The sequence below is a fragment of the Lissotriton vulgaris genome, chromosome 12, assembly GCF_964263255.1.
Source record: "Lissotriton vulgaris chromosome 12, aLisVul1.2, whole genome shotgun sequence".
In the NCBI taxonomy this organism is placed as follows: domain Eukaryota; kingdom Metazoa; phylum Chordata; class Amphibia; order Caudata; family Salamandridae; genus Lissotriton; species Lissotriton vulgaris.
In genome coordinates, this window is record NC_141700.1 from 349,503,150 (window position 1) to 349,528,534 (window position 25,385).

The following is a 25,385-nucleotide window of genomic DNA, read 5'->3' on the forward strand; positions in this document are numbered from 1 at the left end:
ACCGTACACAGACTCAGCACTTGACTATAGCACGACTGACAGGTTATGAATTGACGTTATTCCAGCCACACATAGAAATCAGACGTTGCAACACACTGAATCCTGCTACACTTTTACCGTTAAGTACAACAGACCCTATGTCACATGACTGTGTGGAAGTCATTAACACTATGACAAAGCCCAGACAAGACTTGACAGATATCGCATTACCAGATCCAGACCTGACACTTTATGTGGATGGTTCATGTATGAGAACAAGTACAGGAGAGTTAGTGGCCGCGTACGCAGTGACCACTGAAACTGAAATCATAGAAACACATCGTATTGACACCCTGTCTGCCCAAGCAGCAGAGCTCATCGCTCTGACCCAAGCTTGTATTCGAGCCAAGAACCTGAAAGTTAACATATACACAGATTCCCGTTATGCATTCGGAGTTGTACACGACTTCGGAGTCCTCTGGCAAGAGAGAGGTTTCTTAACTTCACACGGGGCCAAGATACAGCACGGTCCCCTCATTCAAGCTCTGTTAGAAGCAATACATTTGCCTACAGCCATAGCCATCATGAAGTGTAAAGCACATACGAAAGTCACAGATACCATTTCCCAGGGTAACGACCTGGCAGATCGAACAGCCAAGCATACAGCTCAGACTCATACTCAGATTGATATGACAAAGACAGTAGTTCCAACACATTGCATGACAGTTAGGGATCCCGCACTAGATGTAATTGACATACAGACACATGCCACTCCAGACGAAATCATGAAATGGACAGAATTAGGAGGGATCCAGACAGAACAGGGATGGATGACGAAGGGAAAAGCCACATGGTTTCTCCCCGACTCTATGGTCCAAGTTATCATTAACACAGCACATAGTCCTGTACATTTAGGAGAAAAGGCCATGTTAGACAGTATTCAAAACCTCTGGCTCAACAAACATTTACGAGCAGCAGCAAAACAGAAAGTGCGTACTTGCATGATCTGTTGTCAGTTCAACCCAGGCAAAGGCATTCCCGTCGAGCAAGGTGGATTTCATCCTCCTGATCACCCTTTTGAGGTCCTCCAGATGGATTATATCCAGATGGACCGTTGTCGAGGATTCAAGTACGTCCTCGTAGTTGTATGTGCACTTTCCCGATGGACAGAAGCATATCCAGTCCCAGATTACACTGCCCCGACCACTGCCAAGCAGTTGGTTCGTGAATTTTTCCCGAGGTTTGGTTTGCCTCGTGTCGTGTATTCAGATAACGGACAGCCATTCTCGTCCGAGCTCATGAAGCAGGTTTCCCTTCTGTTAGGTTATCAATGGAAGTTCCACTGTGTTCGGCATCCCGAAGCAGCTGGATTAGTAGAACGACACAATCAGACTCTGAAAACCCGTCTTGCCAAGATCTGTGCAGAAAAAGGGGTAGACTGGATAGTAGCCCTTCCAGTTGCTCTCTTCTATATGCGAATGGTAGCCCATTCTAGGACAGGGCTATCCCCGTATGAGGTGGTTTTTGGCCGGCCACCGAATATGTGGGGGACGCCTCTGCCCCGTAAATTAACCGATGTTGACAGTAATATGCTGACAGATTACCTTGCTTCCTTGATGTCTGCACTACAATCATGTCGTTCACAGGTCGCAGCAGCCTTTCCAGACAACACCGAGGTGAAGCCACACAAGATCGTCCCTGGTGATTTTGTGTATGTACGTAATTTTGACCGGACGAGCCCTCTGGAGCCCCGTTGGAAGGAGCCGAAGATCGTTTTAATGACTACAAGGACTGCAGTGAAACTCGAAGGGAGGAAAAATTGGCTCCACTCGAGCCATGTGAAAAAGTGCTATGGACTTCTGCCAAAAACTGATTCCCAGGACTGCCACATTCCAATCGTCGATACTAAACTCCCCCTGGTGGAGAAAACTCCGTCCCAGGAGTACAGATTAAAGTTGAGGTCTAGTAAGTCAGACAGTTTAATTGTTTAAGTCCCCCCCCTGGGTGAAGCGGTTAGACAGGTTCCTGACATGTACAAGATAGACCCACATAGTGAGAGAGATAGACAGGAGATCAAGAAACAGAAATATTGCAAAAATCTCCGTAGTCGATGTATTGTATTTTTACTCGTCATGTTTTTTCTGAGTCTTACGATTATATGCCTAAGCTATGTTTTACATATATATCTTCCTATACAAGCACATTCTTCTTTCAATGACTCCGCAGATCACACCTTTAGTGATCTGCCCCCGCACGAACTCTCATATCGACTTGCACTGCGCAACAATTCTTTCATCCGTATGTTACATCATTCCCATCAGACCAGCAATGCCACTAATTGCTGGGTATGTGGCCGACTCCCTCCCTACCAGAGAATGTCGGGAGCCTTGCCTCTTTTTCCTTACCCGTTTACACATAATGGTTCATGTGGTGCATGGTTTACATTAATGTCCTCATTAGATAGTAAGTCCCAAGTTTCCCAAGGTAATTGGATATGGGGAGACCTGAATACCGTTATGCATAAGGCATGTTTCCCTGACAAGGAGGGTCTTCCCCAAATGACAGGTACCAATCTAGAAAACGAAGTATATGGATTAGGCAATTTTACACTTAGCCTCATGATTTTGAATGTCCAGTCAGAAACTAGTTCGAACTTACCCTCGATATCAGTTTTACCAGTGAAGGGTGACCTATGCGTTAGAAAGAGTGGTTCAGTACATCTAAGACACAGCGATTGTAATACAGTTATTGAATTCAGTGACAAAAAGGCAAGTCTACATTCAAAGCTTCCCGACATTCCTATTTCATTTGTGGCCATACAGCTTATATAAGTTTGCCTCCAGACTGGGATGGTACTTGTTACATTGCATTCCTACTGCCACCTGTATTTCTAGCCCCACCTGATTACCATAGAAATTCTCATCTCATTCATGTTAGACCCAAGAGAGATCTCCCGATTGTCGATTACACTGAAACCACATGGGAACAATACACAGATTTCAATAAAGGATTCTTCCCTTATTTAGGCACTGTCTCAAATAGTAAACTGATACGTAAATTGACCAGAACCCTTGAAGCAGTAGTGAATGAAACTACTTTTGCCCTAGGAAACTTAACAGACGAACAGTCTGCTATGAGACTTGTCGTTCTTCAAAATCGTCTCGTCCTTGACGTCATCCTGGCAGATAGGGGCGGGGCTTGTAGAGTCATCGGATCCAGTTGTTGTGTTTTCATTCCAAATAACGCACTGTCAGTATATAGAGCCATAACTCGGCTCCACAAGATTGCAAGTCAGATACACCAGAATCCAGGCACCTGGACTTGGTCCGGTTGGCTCTGGAGCACCATATCAGCCTGGGGATGGAAAGTCCTATCCTTCCTTGGAATAGCCCTCCTCATAGTATTTAGTTGTTGTCTGTGTCTACAATGTGGGCCAGCGATTTGTGGCTTGTGCGCTACATCATGTATTCCCCATCCAAGTCCACATTCTCATGCCCGAATGAGAAAAGATGAGCAAATGATGTTATATGAACAGATAGATGGACTCATGAAGATTGACATATCCTGAAGGGAACGTAGGGGACAAGGAGGGAATGAGGTAATTGAAATTTTTATGGTCAAGTATGTCCCCTAACGTGTACCCCAACGGCTCCATGTACGTGCTTCAAGTACATGTAATTTCCCTCCATGACCGAATATGAAGACGCAAATACATTTGCGTCCAACGTTAACATGTCCTCTTTCAGATCCACCATGAATGGATCGATAATTCAGTTCCTAACCATACCATGCCAACGTCTTTACATGGTACACTTTTACGTTTCTCCTGGCTCTGCCGAGCTAGGCCCTGATTTCTGTCTCCGAGCCCTTTCTGCTTTCCTGCCTCTGAAAGCTGCAGCATGGACACGTATCCCTGACCTCTGCCTTACTTCCTGCCAAGCGAAGCGGTGCCTGGCTCAAACTGGCCTGTCTGCCAAGATCGTATTTTGCCTTCAAGTTATCTGTTCAGCCTCCTCGAAAATACATTCCTGTCTAGTGATTTAGGTAAACATCTCCCCGGCTGCAGAGCAAAGAGCAAGCCTTCCTGTCTCCATGCAAGTAATTTACAGTTCCCGTTGCCATACTAGGCCCATGGCCCCTGCACGTAGACACGCAGACATATATGCACGCACTAGTATTCAGGATAGATTAGCTTCTGCCCGAGAGACCTTTTACTCCAGATAATACGTCCTCCAAACATAAGATACCAGATATGCTATAGGTCCAGGTCGTTCTGACATCCCAGACTTCTGTCTCTTCTACTAGTGTTAAAGTTCTCCCCAGTTACACATCTATGTCACGTCATGCTAGTTGCGCGCGCATCCGCACTTTCTGCTGATTCTGCAACTTTCTCTATGCACCCACCCACATGTGACGATTCTTGTGATGTTTCTCTGACATGTACATTATACGCCTCCGTGTACGCCTATTACACGCCTTCTTTCACGCCCCTTGTTACGCACATGTGTTCTTATCTTCTTCTCTTCACCTGTTACGCCTACTGTATTGGATTCAATTATGTTACTTTACTATATATAATGTGTAATGTTAATAAAACGTTGACTGTCCCTTCCCGAACCCTAGTGGTGACGGAACATGATCTCCAACCTCGAGGTTTTTCCATTAAAGCCCGTATGACTCAGATACCACGGACTCTGCCTCTCATTTTTATGAGCTGTCTTGTAATGATAATTATACGGAAAAATAGATTAGGCAAAATATTTACCACAATTTACCGTCCTCCAGGGAACGACACTGTCTTCAAGGCCGCCCTTGCTGATGTGGTTAGTTCGTTAGCTCCTAGATGTGCTAACTTTAACATCGTTGGTGACCTTAATATACATCTTGACCAGACGTCATCCTCACCCATCAGTTCTTTGTTAGCGGACCTTGAAGCCATGCAACTGAACCAACTAGTTACCTCCCCCACCCACATAGGAGGTCACATCCTTGACCCCTTCTTTACCACCCTGGTTCGGGCTAGGGCATCTGACCCGATGGTGGTAGGTTGGACCGATCATCTGTTGGTTAAAGTGTCATTCCCTTTAGACGACCCACAATTTAAACCTGTGGACAGACTGATCCTTAAAAGAAACTGGCGTAAGCTCAAACTGGAGGAGTTTGTTAAGATCTTGGAGGCGCAGCCCTTGGGCAATCTGCCGAATGTGGAACAGGGATATGAGCAGTTCTGTAACTGGATCCTAACCGCCCTTGACTCTCTTATACCAATGCGCTGGTCGAAATGTCACGCCAAAACGCGCAGCCCATGGTATAATGATACTCTTGCCGAGCTCAAGAGAACATGCCGGCAAGCTGAGAGGGCTTGGAGGAAATCCTTTGACTCCACGTTAAAATAGCTGTATTTTGCCCAGCTTAAGATCTACCACAGGGCAATCTGCCAAACCCGGGCCGCATACTATGATTCTGAGTTTCTGAGCAGCCCTAACCCATCTAAATTAATTTTTAAGGTTCTCAAAGACCTGATGGGAAAACGGGCCACCTCGCTAGAAATTTGCACGGACTCTCACTGTGAAAGTTTGGCATCCTTTTTCGTGGAGAAGGTGCAGGTAATCTACCGAGGATTTATGTCATCTGTGCCCGGGGTTGAGCCTAGTGGTGTGATGGCTACGGTCCACGAAACTCTGTCCTCCCTGCCTGCTATGTCTGTTGAGGCCTTTGACACTCTGAGCCTCAAAATTAAATCTGGCTCTCCCTTAGATCCGCTGAAGCCAGAGCTATTTATTCTTCTCCCGCCCCTTTGCCGTGAGCATATATTGGATTTGATTAATCTCTCACTCGCTGAGGGCGTGGTTCCTTCCTCCTGGAAGCAAGCAGTGGTCAGCCCCATTTTGAAGAAGCCTAATCCTGATCCCCTGCTTCCTGAGAACTATCGTCCCATCTCCCTCCTGCCCTGAACCGCCAAGGTCACTGAGGCACACGTGAACTCCATCTTGTCTGCCCACCTCTCTCGAAATAATATTCTAGACGAGAGCCAGAATGGTTTTCGTGCACAACACAGCACCGAAACCGCTCTGCTCTTTATGACTGAGCATCTGCGTTCGGTGCTGGATGCGGGGCAGACAGCGGCGCTCCTCTTGTTAGACCTGAGCACCGCGTTTGACACGGTGTCTCATGACATTTTGATGCGGCGTCTGGAGGAAGTGGGAATTGAGGGGACGGCTCTCCAATGGTTTCGCTCCTTCCTTTCGGACCGGTTTTTTAAAGTGGCCATTCCACCTGGTCAGTCTTCCTTCCATCCATTGGGACTGGGAGTCCCTCAGGGCTCTGCGCTGAGCCCCACTTTGTTCAACTTATATGTGAAACCGCTGGCTGCAGTCGTTAGACAGTGTGGCTTAACCATGACATCGTATGCCGATGACACGCAGCTGGCGGTGACACTCAGTGGGGACCCTGAGGTGACTGCTCCCAGATTCCGTGCAGGACTCATAGCCGTGGCTAACTGGATGCGCATTAACTGTTTACAGTTAAATGCCAAAAAAACCGAGGTCCTGATTCTAGGGAAGCAGGCGGAACTCTGGGGAGATCAGTGGTGGCCTCCAGAATTGGGGGTGACTCCCATCCCAGCTGCCGAAGTTAAGAACTTGGGGGTTTGGCTGGATCCTACACTCTCCTTTACCAGCCACACAAAGAAGATTGCAGCTACCTGTTATGGTATTCTGCGAGGACTGAGACCAGTCCTCAAATTCTTCGACCCCCCTACTCGGCAACTGGTGGTCCAAGCCTCCATTCTTTCTCGGCTGGACTATGGGAGTGCACTGCTGCTTGGAGTGAATCAGGCGGAGGCTACTAGGCTGCAAAGGGTGCAGAATGCCGCGGCGCGGGCCATTGTTGGCCTTCCGAGACGTTGTTCTGTCTCTGCAGTCTTGACCTCTCTTCACTGGCTGCCGGTCAGACAGAGAATTAAATTCAAGGCCCTCTGTCTAACATTTAAGATCTTGAAACTCTCCTCTCCTCCAGCCCTTGCGGGTCTTGTTTCCCCCTATGTTCCCACGCGGGCTCTCAGGTCGGAATCTCTTCATCTGGCGATTAAGACCAGGTTCAGACTGAGTAGGATGGGAGGTCGTTCCTTTCGAGTTCTGGCGGCAGGATTGTGGAACTCTCTTCCTGTCCATATTTGTGCCCTGAACAGCCTGACTCTCTTCAGACGCGCCATAAAAACTCATCTGTTCGTTACTGCTGACTGATCCCCTGTCTTTCCAGCATCGATTTGTTGTGTTGTGGCACTTGATCAGGCGCCAGGACGCCCCTTCGCTGGGGCAGCTGTGCGCCTAATAAAAGTTATTAACATAACATAACATAACATAGGATACTAGAGATCGGGGTTCCCCTACCTTCTGGCCTAATCAACCAAGCCAGCAATTTCCGTCTCTGCCACCCTCCACATGTTGCCGTTCATGATATGCCTGAGAATCCAGCATCTGTAACCTATCCCATGTAGTGTTATAGGTAGACTTTACGTCTGCCAATCTTCTCTGAGGATCAACCCCAATTCCAGGCTCCCTAATTAACAAAAGAATCTGGACCTCCAGGGATTCTAGCTCTTGGCTGATTTATTTTTTAGCTCCCACCGTCTGTCTCATGCATTGCCCCCTGACTACCACCTTAAAGGCGTCCCATTCAATCAAGGTGGAGCTAGCCGTCCCCTTATTCTTCTCAAACTACATCGTTATGGCCCCGGAAAGCCGTTTTCTAAAGTTATCGTCCTGAAATAAGGCAGAATCTGATCGCCATAGTGGTATGGGGGCTCTCTCGGGTGTGGGGACGAATCTCATCAGTAATGGGCTATGATCCCATATGGCTCTCCCCAAATATTCCTTCTCAGTCAGCATCGGGCCAACTTGTCTGTACAAATTAACATATCCAATCTAGTGTGTAGATCGTAAAGGGAGGAATAGTAGGAGTATTATCTTTTCAGCTGGTTGTGTACTCTCCAGACATCCAGCAGTTCCCATCCTGCAATCCAGTCTCTCAGACCCCCCATAACCACTGATGCAGTGACCCTGAGTGGGAGCGTAGATCTGTTCATGTTCAAATCACTTATACAGTTAAATTTGACCCCAGTATCAAATCACCTTCTACCAACCCCGAGAGTGGTCTAGAAAAGTGAGTTATGAAAGCTACCTAGGCCTGATTTGGTGCATAAATGCTCCCCAGAGTCATCTCTTTACCCTTCAGCTTGCCTTTAATAAGCACATACCTCCCATCAGTATCAATGATTATACGACAAGCTTAAAACGGTACCTCAGATCTGATCTACACAAGCACCACCCTTGCGAATGCGGAGTACCCAGTCGCATACAGTTGCCCTCGCCATCTACGCCGCAGTCGAACAACTTCTGTCTCTGTAAGGTGGGTCTCCTGCAACATCACAATGTGTGTGCCTATGCGCTTTATGTAATTGGAGGGAGAACCCATGCCCCTAATGTTCCAGGTCAGGAGCTTAAACTCCTCAGCCTGTTCCTGATGTCTAGCCATTGCTCATGCTTAACATTCTCCACTTCCACATACCCCATCATTGTGCGCAGTGGACCCCATAATGTGGAACAAGAAACCCAACTATGAAACTCCCCATCCCGAGAGCGGACTGACAACGGTCAGCTGCCCAAACTTACAACAAACTATCGCTCCTAGCAGAGCGCCGCCCTTTTATCCAGTGGCGGTATCTTCTGGTGAGGGGGTGGCAGCGAGAAAGAGGCGTGAAAAAAAACAAGCATTTGCAATGCAATAGGTCTCGCATTAGGAAAGTTTGAGCTATTGGTATTGCAAATGACAAATATTTTATTTATGTGTTGGTTTTGAAAATAGCAAAATTAATAGCTTTGTCATTTACAATGCCAATAGTTGTAAGTTTCGCAAATGTGACACCTATAGCATTTGTAATGCAATATGTGTTGTATTTACGTACCTTAGATGTATAAATATATCGTAAAATGTTTGTATTAACTATGTACAAATTGACCGAAATGATTTGGGCCAAGAAGATAAAGGTGCGAGTCGTAGGACATTGAGAAACATATGCAGGGCTTTTATTTATTCGTGTGATACACCAAGTTCTACAGACAACCACCAGAGGGCGCCCGAACACTTCCATTGTGATCCTTATCATGGGATTATTTTATAGCTTGGATGATCATTCAGGAAAAAGAATGTATCTTTATTTTAAATTACTGATTTTGTTTTGTTTGCCTCTGTTTGAAATGCTATCATAATTAAACACGTCATGTCTTAGCTTGCAGAAGGGAGGCAGGTTCTCATTGGATCTGTGATTGGCTTTATTGCCCTTAATCTAACCAGCACGTACACAGAGGTGAGACCATTTAAACTTTGATAACAACTTGTAAACGTTTATGATTGAAACGATCTAAACTTTGATAAACACTTGTAAACATTTATGGCAGAGCAATATTTAGGGAAAGAGAGGTCTTCCATTACGCTTCGGATATTAGCGTGCCTGCCTACCGTAAGGTTCACCCTCCAAGTGACGTCAGGCGGGCCCACGCACTTCTGCGCAGGCGCAGAATGTTCTTGGCCGCTTCTCCGGCTCCGCTTGCTGATGGCGTACAAGAGGCGATGGACGGCACTGGAGTCCCTGGCCGCGTCGCCCCCGCCCGCCGTAGCAGCACTGGAGCCCCTGTCCGCATCGCCCCCGCCCGCCCATCCATTGGGAGCCAGGCAGAAGGAGCCCACAAGAAAACAGGGCAAGAAAAGAGCCTAGTGAAGTAAGAGGGGGGGAGCGTGTGTGTGTGTGTGTGCGCGCGCGTGTGTGTATGCGACGGCGGGGTGGGTTCTCTGTATGTATGGGTGCGTGCATGGGTGCTTGTTTGTGTGTCTCTGGGTATGCGCATGCGTGTCGGAGCTTCCGAGCCAGGAGATGGGCACGGCGCCCTGCGCGCCCATGAGGTGAAATCTGCGCTCATGCCCATCTCGTGTCCACATTCCCAAAAACGGCTGACAATAGTCGTCGAGCAGACACCAGCAATCAATGCTTCGCATTGAATGCATGTCTGCTCGACCTTAAAAGGGGGAAAGTCCGATCAAAAATGGCGGTAGACCCATCTGGTCTCGCTCACGGTGCGAGGGACGTCTGTCCCCCAAGGCATCAGATCAGGTTCACCAAATTGTTGTGATGTCTTCATATGGAACCACCCTAAGTGCTTGCCATCCTCAAGCAATGTCATCCGCCGTGCGTGGGGTCAGTTTCGGTAGTTGGATATCGTTTCCAGACTTGTCCTCTGAGTTGGGCGAGCGACTTGCCCGGTCCGAGGACAAGTCCCCGGCCCGGTCCTGTCCTCTAGGCGACATCAGCCATGCTACCGCCTGCAGTGCAGCCTCTCTTTCCTGTTGTGTCTGAGAGGAGGTGGGCCTCCGCAGTGCCTTTGCCTTCTTGGAGCGATGCTGCCAACCTACAGCCCCTCACTTCTCACCTCTCCCGCCAGGCTGTGACCTGGGTAGGGGTGCACCTTTCCCATATGCCTCCAGCCAGGTCCATGTGCCTCTGGCGTGTTGCAGAAGTGGGTAGTGTCCTCGAGAATAACACAGAGCTTCGCCGGAAACATCAAGGACTATTGCAGCCCGCCTCCCGAAGGGCTTTCTTGACTGCTATGAAGGAGGCTCTCTGTGCCTGTACTCTGGCGATAAAGTCCAGAAACATGGACACTTTACTATTACCCAATGTGTACGGGACCTTGATTGTAGCAATATGGCATCTCGATCTCTGTAATGGAGGAGCCTAGCCACCACCGGTCGCGGAGGCCCCCCAGGTGCTGGAGCTCGTCCTGGCACTCTGTGTGCCCTCTCCAGGGCGAAAAATTGAGTCAAAGTATCAGCCGGCATCACCTCCTATACCCACTTTTCCAGGAAAGACACAATGACTGACCCTTCCATATTCTCCGGAATCCCACCTACGCGGACATTGTTGCGCCTATTTCTTCCTTCTGCATCTCTCCGTTCAAGTTCCGTCACTCTTGCGGTAAGCTCATCCAACCGCGCTGACCCCTGCTTTTGGTCCGGCTCTAGTTCTGTAAGAGAGTTCTAGACTTTCGTGACCCTGTCTGCTAACTTACGGTGTTCTGCCTGCAGAAGTCCCAGCACAACTGACAACTCTTATATCCTGCTGCAGCGCCGTTTTGGTCTCGGAGATCGCCGCCAGTATCTTGTCCAAGTGTAGGTGTAAAGAGAATCTTTTTCTGCAGTATCCTCTTTGTCGTGCCCTCGGTGCTGGGGGGACGTTTCATGAGTGCTGGGCTAGGTACCCCCACCCCTTTTCTTCGGGCACCCAATTTTGCTCAGCAGGAGTCTGGGGCCGACTTTGCCCCCACCAATGGGCGGTTCCCCCACCTGTTGAGTCTGGTGTGAGGTCTCAGGGCCTTCAGGGATAAGGCTGTATGCTGCCTCCACCGTCTCACGCTCCCCAAGGTATCTGGCGCTCTGCACCTGGGAAAGATCAGCAGAACGTACTCCTGACAACACCTCCTCAATCCAAGTACAAATATTGGGTTAACGGGTATTTCAGAAGTTCGGGGAACATTGTCTATGGTACCCCTAAACCATTCCAAACAGACTGCCCAGCCTTGGCCTCCAGTCACCCACCTGCGTCACCAACACAAACAATCGGGCCTCTCAGCTCTCTCTGGCCTTTGGTCTTTGATTGCCTCACCGTTCAGTGGGGCATCTGGGCCCAGGTCATCCCGGTGTGCTCACAGCAACAGAGGTCCAGCCCAACACCAGCCAACCAGGTCCCGGCCCTCGGGCCTGCCAACCCGTGCCCCCTCCAGCTCCCACAGCAGCAACTAAGGATGTGCAGGACATTCAACCCCTTTTCCTGCAATGTCTGTAAAGTTCAGGGGCCCTCTGCCGCCTAGGGGCACATACCCCCAGTGGCAATGCGTCCTCTCCGGTGCCAGCGTGAAGGGTTGGTGAGCCAGCTGATCCCCAAATGACAGAATTCACACCACACTACCAGGTATCCTATAGAATCGCCGCACACCGTTTGGAGGGATATCCCCTACTATGGGAGATCTTTGAACCCACTATTGAATACCTCTATCATATGGACTACTTGTGGTAAGTAGCTAGTAGCCCCCACCACTGAGTGTAGATAGATTCACTTCACCTTTATTAGGTCCTGAAGAATTGCCACAGATTATTAGAACCATTAGGCAAGAAACATGTAGACCTTAGGAGATGAGCATAGCTTGTACTGAACCTAGTAGCCAGGAAAGCTGCCATTCCACATGTTTTTAGTCAAGCGGATAACCAGCCTGAATAAACATATTATTTGGATTATCCTACTTGTTTTAAGCCACACCCTTCACTGTATCTACACTTCACGGGCCACGCCCCCCCACTTCATCATACGGCAAGGAACAGAAGATCTCTGACAAAGAGCCCCTTTATGGGAGCCCATTGGGTATTGCAGCGCCGACCCAATGAGGAGCAGGTCCAAATGATGAAGCATGACACATAGCGTGCTGGTTGTGTGAGGACCCTAGTTCCGATAGAGCGGGATCCTCTTGATCCTTCTAACCTAAAACAGTGCCAAACTGCCATATCATACTCCATGGTAGTGGTCTGTTTATTTTCTAGGCATCACCGTGTTGAGGAGCAGCAAATCTTTTTTAAATATAATTGTGCAGGGCATCTTTGCTGGACCTCGGAAAAAAGCCCCTCAGTCCCTCCTCTTCGCTGAACAAACAATGCTTCCTCTCTCTCACGCTGCACAGCAGTAGCCAGCCCGTCTCCGAGGCTGCACTCGATCCGCCTTCACCGGTACGCACGCTCGTATACTAGGCCCGCCCGAGGCGAAGGCCGCAACGGTGTCATGTTGCAGCCGTTCCCAACCCAGGCTGCCTCTCCCTTCTGAAACCGGTCCCAGGATGCTTGTTTCCGGTCCAGGGAGGACCTGGCCTGGCAGTTTGGTCTAGACTGTTCCCATGGGGCACAGGATCAAGACTGATTTGCATATGGCTGGGTACAAACTGGGGTGGCGTAGTGGGCAAAAAAACGATGGATTTAACCCAGATCTTTTGACTGGGGGAGAAAGTTTGCATTGTCAGCATTCCATCCATCATTTGTTTTCTGTAACACTTCTCCCTTCTTTTGCACCTGGCAAATCACCACTCACGCCACTGCGATCTCACTGCTGTTAGGCGTCGCCGGTCCGTGCCAATTTGGGAGCCAGAGGCTCCGCTCCTGCGACTGCCTCAGTCTCTCCGACCCCTCTTCAGCGTGGGTGGCCTTCATTCGCCGATCCCACCTCTCTCTGAGCTGAGATTCGATTTTTCGGACGGCAGGAAGCAGCCAGCCCGTTCGACCGCTGAGTGCCAGGCAGGAGGGACACCCCCTCCAGTTATTAGAGGATTAATACGAGACCCAGGGGCGTAACACAAGGCCCCGCAACCCCCGCATTGCGGGGGGGCCACGCGAGGGCCTCTGGCTCCGGGGGGCCCCCAGGGGCCCCTCACGTAACATGCTGCTTGCGCACACAGTAGTAGGGCTAAGGGCTGGCTGTGACAAAATGAGCAGCGTGGGCCGGCCGGAGTTTGAAATGGTGGCGGCGCATGGCGTTGGGGGCCCCGACAGGGCCGGGCCAGGGGGCCCCTGCGAGTCTCAGGCTGACTGGGACTTTCATCTTTTATGGTGCGGGGCGCGGGCCGGCCGGCCGCCGGGGGCCCCGGACCGGCCGCCGGGGCCCTGGCCGTCAGTAGTGAGTGAGTGACTTCTTGACTACTGTGACTGTGAGGGAAGACGAGGCGGGCGGGCTGGGGGCCCCCGGGCCCGACCCCACCGACTCGAGTGTGACAGTCAAGTCCGAATTTCGGGGGGGGGGGGGGGTGGGGGGGCCGGGGCCCGGCCGTCTGTCTGATGCAGGCAGGGGAGGCACCGTGACCGAGGCAGGGCCAGCCAGCAGGGTAGTACACGGCAGTGTGGCAGTGGCAGTGCACGCCACTCTGATGCAAATAAAATTTATATATCCAATGGTGGTGCTGGTGCCGAATCAATTGATGAATCAGGCGGCGGGACGGGGACGGACAGACTGTGGATGTGCGGCGCGCACACACTTGTTTACTCCAGACTTGTCTTTAATTCTTCTTTCACTTTCATTTGCGATTTCCGCCGCGTATGCGCGTGCCGGGTGGGGTAGGACTGGCTGGCGAGGAGAGGTGACCAATGATGCCCTTCCCTCATTACATTTGTCAATGTCAGCACACAGCAGATGCGCAATCCGCAAACACAAGGTGTGGCATCAGGGGCCAGGGGCGCGCATAGCCCGCCCACCCCAAGGAGCCAGGCCAAGCAGCCGCCCGGCCCGCCAATAGTCAAGACAACTTAGAAGAGAACCCGGTGCAGAGTCACGGCGCTGCCTTAGCCTGGGAAGAGAAGAGGGCGAAGACGAACTGTCAACTGTAAGTGAACTCACCATAACAGTCACTTACACTATCAAAATAATGTTATTTTGGTGTGCAAAATATTTATTTTAATACTGTTTTAGCAAGTGCCAGTCCCTTCATTATGGCTTCCATGAGGCCGAATAACTTAGGACAGGCACAGCAGCAGTCGTGCGCCGCAGCTCCCCAGGACAGGCACCAGCAGCATTCAGTGGTGCACAGCCAGGAGTGGGGAGCGACGTAGGGCCTAATTGCAGGGGTTATTCCCAGCCAGGTGCAAAGAGGGGTTCTGGCTCGGGGATGATCATTGCAGGCATATTTAATTTTGGTGCTTCCGTGGGAGAGATGAAGAGCAGGTCTACGATTCTAGCCAGGGGTTAGTGCAAGGTGGCAAGGCAAGTTCACAAAGAGCCCTGCAAACTGTGTCGGACGATGAACTTTGGATTTATTACTGCAAGTCCGTGTCCCCTAAAATGTCTTTTTTAAACAATACAACCTCATAGGTAGGCTATGTGTACCTCAGTCAGCCTTTTCTCCTGGGGCGTGTCCTAACCCCCTCCCAATCATGCCTCATTGTACTGTAATGTTATGTGCTCAGAATAGCCATGCTACTTACTCTCTTAGCCACAGGTTAATGATAGCTGGTGACGCCGTACTGTAATCAGCAAATTGATTTTTATTAAATTGCTCAATTTTGAAAAAAATTACACTTTGCCGCCGAATTGTGACCCCTACCTGTGTGTGTGCCCTTCCATTTCTGGTGCTTTCTGGCCATTATAACATCTTCTTAGAGTTTATTGTTGCTCTAATGGGTGTCATTTCCTAATATTTATTTGTTTCCATTTCTTGATTTTGTTCTGGAGAAAGTGTCACTCATAGTTGTTGGAATGTCACTCATAGTTACACTGACATTATAATAATATCACACATAGCAACCTGAAACCTTGGCAGCTATGCTGACAAGGACATGGTGGGAGCCCTAGAGAGAGAGCAGGAGGCAGCATAGAGCACTGCTCGGGACCATGACAAGGGTGGGAGTGGGGCCCCCAGAGAGAGCATTCTCCAGGGCAAAGCTCATATGAGAATGGATGAGGCAGCCAAATGATGCCCTCAGGTAAGCACTCTTGTTAGAAGCACCATGTGGGCATCCGCAGGTGGGGCCATGGGGGGGGGGGGGGAAATGGTGCAATGCAGAGGGGAGAAGGGTGCAAGGTAGAGAGGAGAATGGTGCAAGGTAGAGAGGAGAAGGATGCAAGGCGGAGAGGAGAAGGGTACAAGGCGGGGAGGAGAAGGGCGCAAGGCAGAGAGGAGAAGGGTGCAAGGCAGAGGGGAGAAGGGTGCAAGGCAGAGGGGAGAAGGGTGCAAGGCAGAGAGGAGAAGGGTGCAAGGCAGAGAGGAGAAGGGTGCAAGGCAGAGAGGAGAAGGGTGCAAGGCGGAAGGAAGAAGGGTGCAAGGTAGAGAGGAGAAGGGTGCAAGGCAGAGGGGAGAAGGGTGCAAGGCAGAGGGGAGAAGGGTGCAAGGTAGAGGGCGAGTAGGGTGCAAGGCGAAGGGGAGAAGAGTGCAAGGGGGATGGTGATGAAGTAAAAAATGTGCCCCCCCCCCCCCCCGGAAACATTTCTGCGGACGCCCATGGCAACGCACACTACTTTGTGAGAGAGAGTGGAGTGAGAGAGAGAGTGGAGTGAGAGAGAGAGTAGAGCGAGAGAGAGAGTGGAGCGAGAGAGAGAGTGGAGCGAGAGAGGGAGTGGAGCGAAAGGGAGTGGAGCGAGAGAGAGAGTGGAGCGAGAGAGAGAGTGGAAAGAGGGAGAGAGAGAGTAGAGAGAGAGGGTGGAGAGAGAGGGGAGAGAGAGGGGAGAGTGGAGAGCGAGAGTGGAGAGCGAGAGTGGAGAGCGAGGGTGGAGAGAGAGGAGTGAGTGTAGAGAGAGTGGAGTGAGTGTAGAGAGAGTGGAGTGAGTGTAGAGAGAGTGTAGAGAGAGTGGAGTGAGTGTAGAGAGAGACAGTGGAGAGAGAGAGTCAAGAGAGTAGAGAGAGAGTGGAGAGAGAGCGAGTGGAGAGAGAGAGTGGAGAGAGAGAGAGTGGAGAGTGAGAGAGTGGAGAGAGAGAGAGAGAGTGGAGAGAGAGAGAGTGGAGAGAGAGAGTGGAGAGAGAGAGAGTGGAGAGAGAGAGAGAGTGGATAGAGAGTGAGTGGAGAGAGTGAGTGGAGAGCGAGAGAGAGTGGAGAGCGAGAGAGAGTGGAGAGCGAGAGAGAGTGGAGAGAGAGAGAGTGGAGAGAGAGAGTGGAAAGAGTGAGAGAGTGGAGAGAGGAGAGAGAGAGGAGAGAGAGTGGAGAGAGAGTGGAGACTGACTGACACGGAGTCTGAATACTGACGGAGAGACAGACTGGCTGAGAAACTGACAGAGAGATAGAGAGACTGACAGAGAGAGAGAGAGAGAGACTGAATGACTGACTGACAGAGAGAGAGAGAGAGAGAAACTGACAGACTGACTGACTGAGAGAGACTGAATGACAGAGAGACAAAGAGACTGACTGACTGACTGAGCAAGAGAGACTGACTCATTGAGAGAGAGAGAGAGAGAGAGAGAGAGAGAGAGAGAGAGAGAGAGAGAGACTGTGATGGAATTGGTGTCACAGTATGTATGAAGCTATGCAATGCCTCTTAAGATTGCTATTGTCTACTAATAAAAATGTATTATGAAAATGTGCTCTTTGTAGTTACATCTGCTTTTGAAATACTGCATTGTCGCTTTGTCTAATGTTTTAAAACGGAAACCAGAAGGAGCAGTGGATGCACTTTTGTCAAAACTCAACGATGAGTGGGCCCGATGTTGTATACCATGACAGGAGTCTGCATCAGGAAACCCACCTAAACTTGGGCAAACTTCCCCGGCCTACTGATGGCAGGGACCCTGTAATGAATGGACCACCACCTATGATGGCCTGCTGGCAGACTAAGCCCAACCTTTAACTCCACCATCCTGTGTTACTTATAACGGCTGTATTGGTGACAGTGGCGTAACAATCGCCCGCATCCCCTGCAGAATGGCGGGTCGCTGACCTGAGCGGTCTAGACTGGCACTGAGGATGGGAGGGGGGCCCCCTCCATGTAGTTTGCAGGGGGGGCCCCTCAAGTTTCGTTACGCCACTGACGAGACCATGACGGAGCCTCCCAGCTAAGCGACCGCCATGATCGCCTGCCTGTCTCAGCTTTTAGCCTGCTTTATGGTGGAGGGGGAGGGTCAGCAGCATGCTTACCACAGCACTCTAAAGGTTATTTATTTTATTTGAAAGATTGTATATTGTGCGAACATGACCTGTTAGGGTACCGGAGCACTGTACATAAAAGCATGCAAGATAAACAGGAGAAGGTATAAATACTAAACATGTAGGTAATAAGGCAAGCAGAATGCGAAAAACAGAACAACCCATGTCACAGAAGGTCAAAAGAAGTACAAATTGCATCATTGAATGTAGGCCTCCCTCCAAGGAGTCAGAATGGAGCCACTAGGTCACTTTCACAAGGTTGAAAGTGACCCAGTTACACCACAGATGCATTCTATCTCAGGAATCGGCTTACTTTTGTCAGAAGTCGGTCCGATTCCCTCCATGCACCTGCACTTCTCCGATGGTTACAATCATGATGTCTCACGAGGGCCACAGATCGTGACTGCCCTCCAATGCATATCATGTCACGAGCCATAATCCAATCAGGAACTATTTTGCCTTGTGGTGCACAACAGCTCAGGCCAATGAAGATAGTAGGCATAAAATGTAATTTATTGGCTGAAGGGATCCTCAGCCCCATCTGTCACCGTCAGTGCAGTGCGTGGCTTTCCAGCTGCTGGAAATGAGCTACCCGACCACCAGGCAGAGATGATGCGACAATTTATTAATGCGTGATAACTTTGTGCAGTTGCAGTAACAAGGGAAAAGCACCTAAAATGCGTTAGTATAACGCCAAAAGTGTGACATGTGGCAGGGCTGAAACACAGTGCATTTGAGAAAGGGTGGGTATATCTTTATGTTGATTTTCTAAGCTATTCTACGTGTTATAGTTTCCCGCCTGCCACGCCTTGAAAAATAGTTTGAAGGTGAATGACGATCCCTTGGCGTACAAATCACCAGATTGCGGAAAACCCTGAAGTAAATAAAATGTATCGGGTTGTAAATGAAAACAATTACTTACATAACACGAAATAACACAGAACATCAAGTTCAATGCAAAAATGTATAAAAAGTCATTAAAATCGCTCTGTGGCTGGAAAAAAGAAAACCACTGCAAGCAACTGACCCTTCAAACAGAAGCTAAAAGCATATTATGTCAATACCTTCCATGAGCATCGTTGACTTAAGCAAATGAGCTACTAAACTAATACCACTGGAAGCAGCCCCTCGATGCCCCCTGATAGCATCAATACAATTTGTGTATTTGCATAAAAAATTACGGCTGTTCCCATCTAAACATCCTGTATCTTACCTGGTATGCTAGATAGAGTCAAACCCCAAAAAAATGTTATGTTTTGAGAGCTTGGCAAAACATTTGTGTCAGTGTACTGGTGCATGCTGCATGAAAACACAATCCCGTCCGGCCGCAAAATGGCTTCCAGGATTCCCTAAATTCGGCTACTGGGAAGAGTCTTATACTAATTCTGTTTTGCCTTTCTTTTTTTTTTTTTTTTTTTTTTTTTTGAAAACCTTTATTGAGTCTTCACAGATTAGTACACAGCACGTCGCCTACAACCCAACCGGGCCGGCCGCTAACATAGCGTATAAGCAATAAATATGCAGTAACACAGTACATGCTGTCGTGAGGACTTGAGGATAAAGCACCAAAAGGAAATTGTGAAGAAGGAGTTGCGAATGGTCCTTGCCAAATTATGAGGTTTTCGTTTTTTGTTTAATACCTAAAAAAAGAAAAACATTCAAACTTCGGGAAATCACGTTGCCATCGACACAGGAAACTGGATGCCATTCAGGTGGAAATGTGCCTCTGAGTCCATTCAAATTGCGCTTTTCACATTTTGGTAAATACCGTAGCAATTGCCCCATTCCGTTATATCGCCCCCACCCAGTGCAGCCCCTCCTCCCACCATCATGCCCTCCCTTCTCATTCACTCGTCCTCATCCGACTCCAGTGTGTCCCCTTCAGGGAGTGGCTCACAAATCTCTCCCCGGTAAACATTCCACGGGGACCAAACTTTGTTCCACTTGGCCGGGCACCCCCTGGATAAATACCCCGCCCGCTCCGTGACCATGGTCCTATCCATATTCACACACCATTGGGAGGCCTTCGGCAGATCTGCCACCCCCCAGCGCTGCGCGATGTCCCTCTTCGCCATCATCATACCAATCGTCACCCAGAGGCGACCATGTCGGGACAGGTCAGTTGGTTCCCACACATTAAGAAGACAGCGACGTGGTTCTGGAAGCACGGAGACCTCTAGGACTTGTGAGACGGTGCGCATGACCTGACACCAATATGTTTGTATGAGGGAGCAGTCCCAGAGTGTATGGAGTAGTGTGCCCTCCTCCCCGCAGCCGCGCAAGCAGAAGGGGTCAGGGGCTCGCTGTATGTGATGAAGCAATGTCCTGGTGTAGTATGTCCTGTGCAGAACCTTGAGTTGGATGAGTCTCATTCTAGAGGATATGCCCGCCTCTTTAGGGGATGCCAGTGCCTCGTTCCATTCGTGTTCATCCATCTCCCCCACGTCCTGCTCCCATTTTCCCTTAAGAGGCACTAGCGGGTCTGGGGAATTATTCAGGAGTTTCCGGTAGGTAAGGGAGGTGGCCTTCTCCACCATATAGTCAGTTAGGAGGCGATCCTCTAGCGGGGACGACTCTGGGAGAGTTGACCCCACCGGAATAACCGCCAGCAGAGCATGACGCACTTGAACATACCGATAGGTTTCATGTGGTCCCATTTCGTAGAGTTCCTTCAGGCGGTCGAACGTGATGACAGCCCCATGGTCCCACATGTCTCCCACTGTTGAGATGCCTATGTCATCCCAGCGGGAGAACCCCTTGCTGGTCCGAAGGTTGCCCAGAGCACGTGAATCCCAAAGCGGGGTGAGCTTAGTGATAGTATCTTTCCAGCCTAGCGCAGCGGTGGCTGCGTGCCAGACGGAAACTGTGATCTTAGTGGGCCCCCTCAACAACCTGAGTTTACGCTTGTCATAGAGCGGGGCCAGCAGGGTACCCGCCCCTAGCTGGGCCCGATCCGCCTGGAATGCAGGGTCCGATTGTGATGCATGCAGCCATTGATTAATCGGTCTAAGCTGAGCCGCCCAATAATAAAGTTGAAGGTTAGGGAGTGCGATGCCACCCTCGTACCAACCTTTACAGAGCTTGGCGTGAGCTATCCGTGCCGGGCGGTTGTGCCATAGTAGACTAGTGACCACTGCCGCCACCCTTTTGAAGTACCTGGGGGGCACTGCAAAGGGGGTGTTGTCCAGAATATACAGAAAGCGGGGCAGGGATTTCATCTTAAAGAGGGCTGCTTTTCCCAGCATCGTTAGCGGTAATCCTGCCCAGAAGCTCGCATCTCGCCTGAGGCGGTCCAGCGGCGGCTCCAAGTTCAACTTTTCAAATTCCGTCGGGTCACTCGTAACATGAACACCAAGATATTTAAAGGACGTGCCGGCCAACCGCAAGGGGCAGTCAGAGCCAACCGCGGGTGGGCCGCCCGCCAGGGTGTATAGTTCAGATTTAGTCCAATTAATTGTGTAGCCCGACACCTCCCCGTGGGCATTGCAGATACTTAAAAGAGCCGGGATGCCATGGTCAGGGTCCGTCAGGTATACAAGCATATCATCCGCGTAGAGCGAAATGCGGTCCTCCCAGCCCTCCCTCCATTGAATCCCCTTGAGCAAGGGGGTGGTCCTAATGCGGATTGCCAAGGGCTCTAGCGACAGTGCAAATAGTAGGGGGGAAAGAGGGCAGCCCTGCCGAGTGCCGCGTTTGAGCGGAAAGGAGCGCGAAATGTGGCCATTCGCCACCACATGCGCTACCGGCATAGTGTACAGCAGTTTAATCCAGGATATGAAAACAGGGCCGAAACCCATGTACTGGAGAACCTCGAAGAGATAAGCCCATTCAACCATGTCAAAGGCCATCCTGGCATCTAGGGCCAAGATGGCCGCTGGTTCGTCGAGTTCATCCGTTTTGGCCAACACCCCATGCACCCGTCGTAGATTGAGTGAGGTGTTCCTGTGGGGCATGAACCCGGACTGGTCTGGGTGAATTAGATCAGAGAGGTGGGGCAGGAGACGATTTGCCAACAATTTCGCCAGGATTTTACTTTCTGCGTTGAGTAAGGATATAGGGCGGTATGAGGAGCAGTCCTCCGGAGGTTTGCCAGGCTTAGGGATAGCCACTATCGTGGCCGTTCGTTGGTCTAACGGGAGTACCCCCGCCGTACGGCACTCCTCATACATTCGAAGCAGGTATGGGCTAATAACAGCAGTGCGGTCTTGGAACCATTCAATTGGAATGCCGTTTGGTCCGAGCGCCTTGCCTGTATGCAGGGCCCCAATGGCGATCCGCAGTTCGTCAGCAGTGAAAGGCGTCTCAAGCTCAGCCGCCGCCTCGGGCAACAGCGCCGGGATGGGCAGATCATACAGTGCGCTTTGGGCCGCAATGGCCGTGACGTCCCGCTCCGGGGTGTAGACTTTCTCGAAGTGGGCAGCCAGCTCTTCTACTATCCGAGCTGGGTCCGTGTGAATGTTCCCCAGGACATCCCTGACCTGTTGGATCCCCTTGGCACTCCCGCCTCTTTTGTCTAGCCAGGCCAGCATTTTCCCTGCTTTGTCCCCCAAATCATACACTCGGTTTTGTGTGTCAGTGATGTGACCTTGGGCAATGTGTCGAGCATGGTCTGTATAGAGACGCTGGGCCAGCGTGAGCGCATGCAGTGTGTCGTCAGTGGGGTCCGTTTCATGGGCTGCGGTTGCGTCGTGCAGTCGTATCTCGAGCGCCGAGTGGTCCGCCGCCTGTTCTCGCCTATACGAGGTTATGGAGCTAATGGCTTGCCCCCTCAGGACAGTCTTATAGGCCTCCCATAGCACCTCAGCCGAGGCTGCGGTAGGCTCGTTCTCCATAAAGTAATGTGTTGTGGCGGTCTGCAGTGCTTTCCGGACCTTCGGCACCTTAAGATATGAGGCATGCATCGGGAAGACGCGGTGGCGTGAGCGTGTTTGTGAAGTAATGGTGAGAGTCAGTGGGGAATGATCCGAAATGCCCCCTGGGTGAATGAGCACCTCTTCTACGCGCTGCAAACCATCCCCAAGCGCCAGAAAGTGGTCAATGCGGGACAGGCTATTGTGGACGGTGGAATGGAAGGTGTACTGTCGTAATGTAGGGTGGACGTGCCGCCATATGTCTACCAGCCCCAACGCCTCAAGGAACCTTTGGAATCTGGAGGGACCCCCGGGGAGAGCGGGTGCGGGGAACCTGTCGAGGAGTGGGTCGGCAGGGGAATTAAAATCCCCGCCCAACAAGGTGTCACCCTCGGGGAGGGACAGTAGGAAATCGCCCAGGGCAGGCAGCATCACAGAGTGTAAGGACGGCGGGATGTACACTGATACTATTGTCAGGGGGCGCCCCTCCCATTGACCACTCACTGCCGCAAAACAGCCCTGTGAGTCGGTTTTTGTGCAAATGGTGATAAAAGTTGAGGATTTTCTAAGCAGGATACCCGTGCCCCGGGACCCAGTGGAGAATTCGGAGTGGGCCAACATTGAGTACCCCCGCCTGTCCAGGGCCTTGGTGGCAGTACCCATTAGATGGGTCTCTTGAAGGAGTACGAGGTCAGGTTTATGTCGCTTGACCTCGGACAGAACAAGGCCTCGCTTCACTTTATCACCCAATCCACGCACGTTCCATGCCAGAAGCTTGAGGGAGGAGCCGCCCAATCGCGTCTCACCCGCCTGCATCACGTTACGCCGCTCACCCACCACCATCGAAACTCAGGGGCCTGAACCCGCAGCACATGGCCCACCCTCCCAACATCGTTCCAGTAAACAGCACAGTACATTCTACATTGTTCAGACGATAGCATGAATTTCCCGTAAAACCAAACAAGTCCCCCCCCCAACACCCCCCACCCTGCCTCCCTGCCAAACGGACTCAAAACTGCCCGCCACCCCAACTTAGCAGAGCGCTTAACCCATAGCTGAAACAGAGTACTTGCACGTCGGGGGAGAGTGTCCCCCAAAGCAGGCGGTCCCTTTGCAGCCCTCGGGCGTCCGGGCCAGTGTCCATTAACGGCTCAGTAGAGAATCAGTGGGAGTAGAGTTCAGGAGTAACTCGATAGTCCCTTGTGGTATCTTCATTTGCCGCCAGCCGCTCCCAATTGGTCTTGTGGTGGTGATCCATTCTCGCTGGTCCTGGATGGGGAGCGGGAGCCCCGCCGGCTCGTCCCCCCCGATCTGTTGCGTCGACGGTTAGAGGTGCGGTCCACTGTGCGCCAGCCATCCAGCCATTCCCTGGCATTCTCTGCTGAATCGAAAAACCAGACCTTCTTATCCGCTACCACTCGTAGCCGGGCCGGAAACAGCATGGAGTACGGCAGTTCTTGGTCGCGAAGCGACTTTTTAACTTCGAGGAAAGTCCTCCTCTTGCGGGTGACCTCCGCCGTGTAGTCGGGGAAAAATGAAATCCTTGAATTCTGGATTTGGATGGGCGGTGCCACCCTAGCGGCCTGGAGGACTGCATCGCGGTCTCGAAAGTTGAAGAGTCTCGCCAGGATGGGGCGCGGAGCTGCACCCGGGGTGGGCGTCCCGCCCGGGACCCGATGGGCCCGTTCTACTGTGAAGAAGTTTGATAGTCCCTTCGGGGCCAGTTTGGTCTTTATAAGGTCTTCAACATATAGGTCCATGGCCCCCTTTGTTTCAGACTCCGGGACCCCCAAAATACGGACGTTGTTGCGTCTGGAACGCCCCTCCTGGTCGTCCAGCTTACTTTTCAAAAGTTTACTGTCCGCCTGCAGCCTCTCCATTGCCACCTGCAGGTCCGAAACGTCTTCTATCAAAGATTTGGTCACTACCTCCACCTGCTTCACCCTTTCGCTCATTTTCTGGAGGTCGGCTCTGATCAGGGTAACCTCCGCCGCGGTCGAGCCCACCGTGGCCTGCACCTGCTCCAGTGTCCGTAGCACGTCGTCCAGCGTGGCCTTTTTTGCGCCGTCATTGTCAGAACCCTTCCCCAATGATTTGCGCTGCTCAGATTGTGTGGCCGACTGGCCCTCATAGGCATATTTCCCGAGCTTCGCTTGAGCAGCATTCTGCCGCTGTCCCTTCCCCGCCATTGCTGTCCAGTGAGACCAAGTCCAAGCTGGAACGGGCCGGAGGTCCGTCGCTGTCCACGGGGGGGAAAAAGGGAATACAGGGGGGGTGCAGTACTGGTGGGATGCCAACGTCCGCTGGTACTATGCAAGCGTCGCCGGCCGCCGCGGAGCTTTGGCGGCCTCGGCCAGTTCAGCAAAATGGCGTCTGGTGCCGCGCAGGACCTCCGGTCCGCGTCGAGCGCAGCCAAGGGGCACAGATGCCCAGCGTCACAGTGTATTCCACAGGAGGGGTAGAGCAGCCGGCGTGGAAGGATCGCCAGCCAAAGGTGTCGGGCGATGGCGTCGTCGGCTACTTCCGGGTGGTTGCGCCGGGGAGGATGAACTTCCGCCCGGCCTCAGGATTCACTTGACACCGATGCTCGCCTCGTGTCACCAGGCCCGTCTCGCCCAAGGGACGGAGATGAAGTTTCGCCCCGAAATCGGGGTCCAGGCACTCCCAAATTTTCTGCGCCGGTGCCGCTCGGTCACCGCACCCAGTACACCCTCTTCGGACTGAGTAGTGCGCGGATTGGCATGCGGATTGTTGCGGGAAGCCGCCTTGCTACGGGAGCCTCTCTAGGTTGCTGCCGCCATCATCGGCTGCTAGCCACGCCCCCCTGTTTTGCCTTTCTTGAGCAGT

The 25,385-nt window shown here is 51.3% G+C and overlaps 1 protein-coding gene across 4 annotated transcripts in view; it reads right to left on the minus strand.

Moving 5' to 3' along the window:
• The window catches only part of MYLK3 (myosin light chain kinase 3), a 709,471-nt gene that overhangs the window by 157,362 nt on the left and 526,724 nt on the right, over positions 1-25,385 (minus strand). The window lies entirely within an intron of this gene.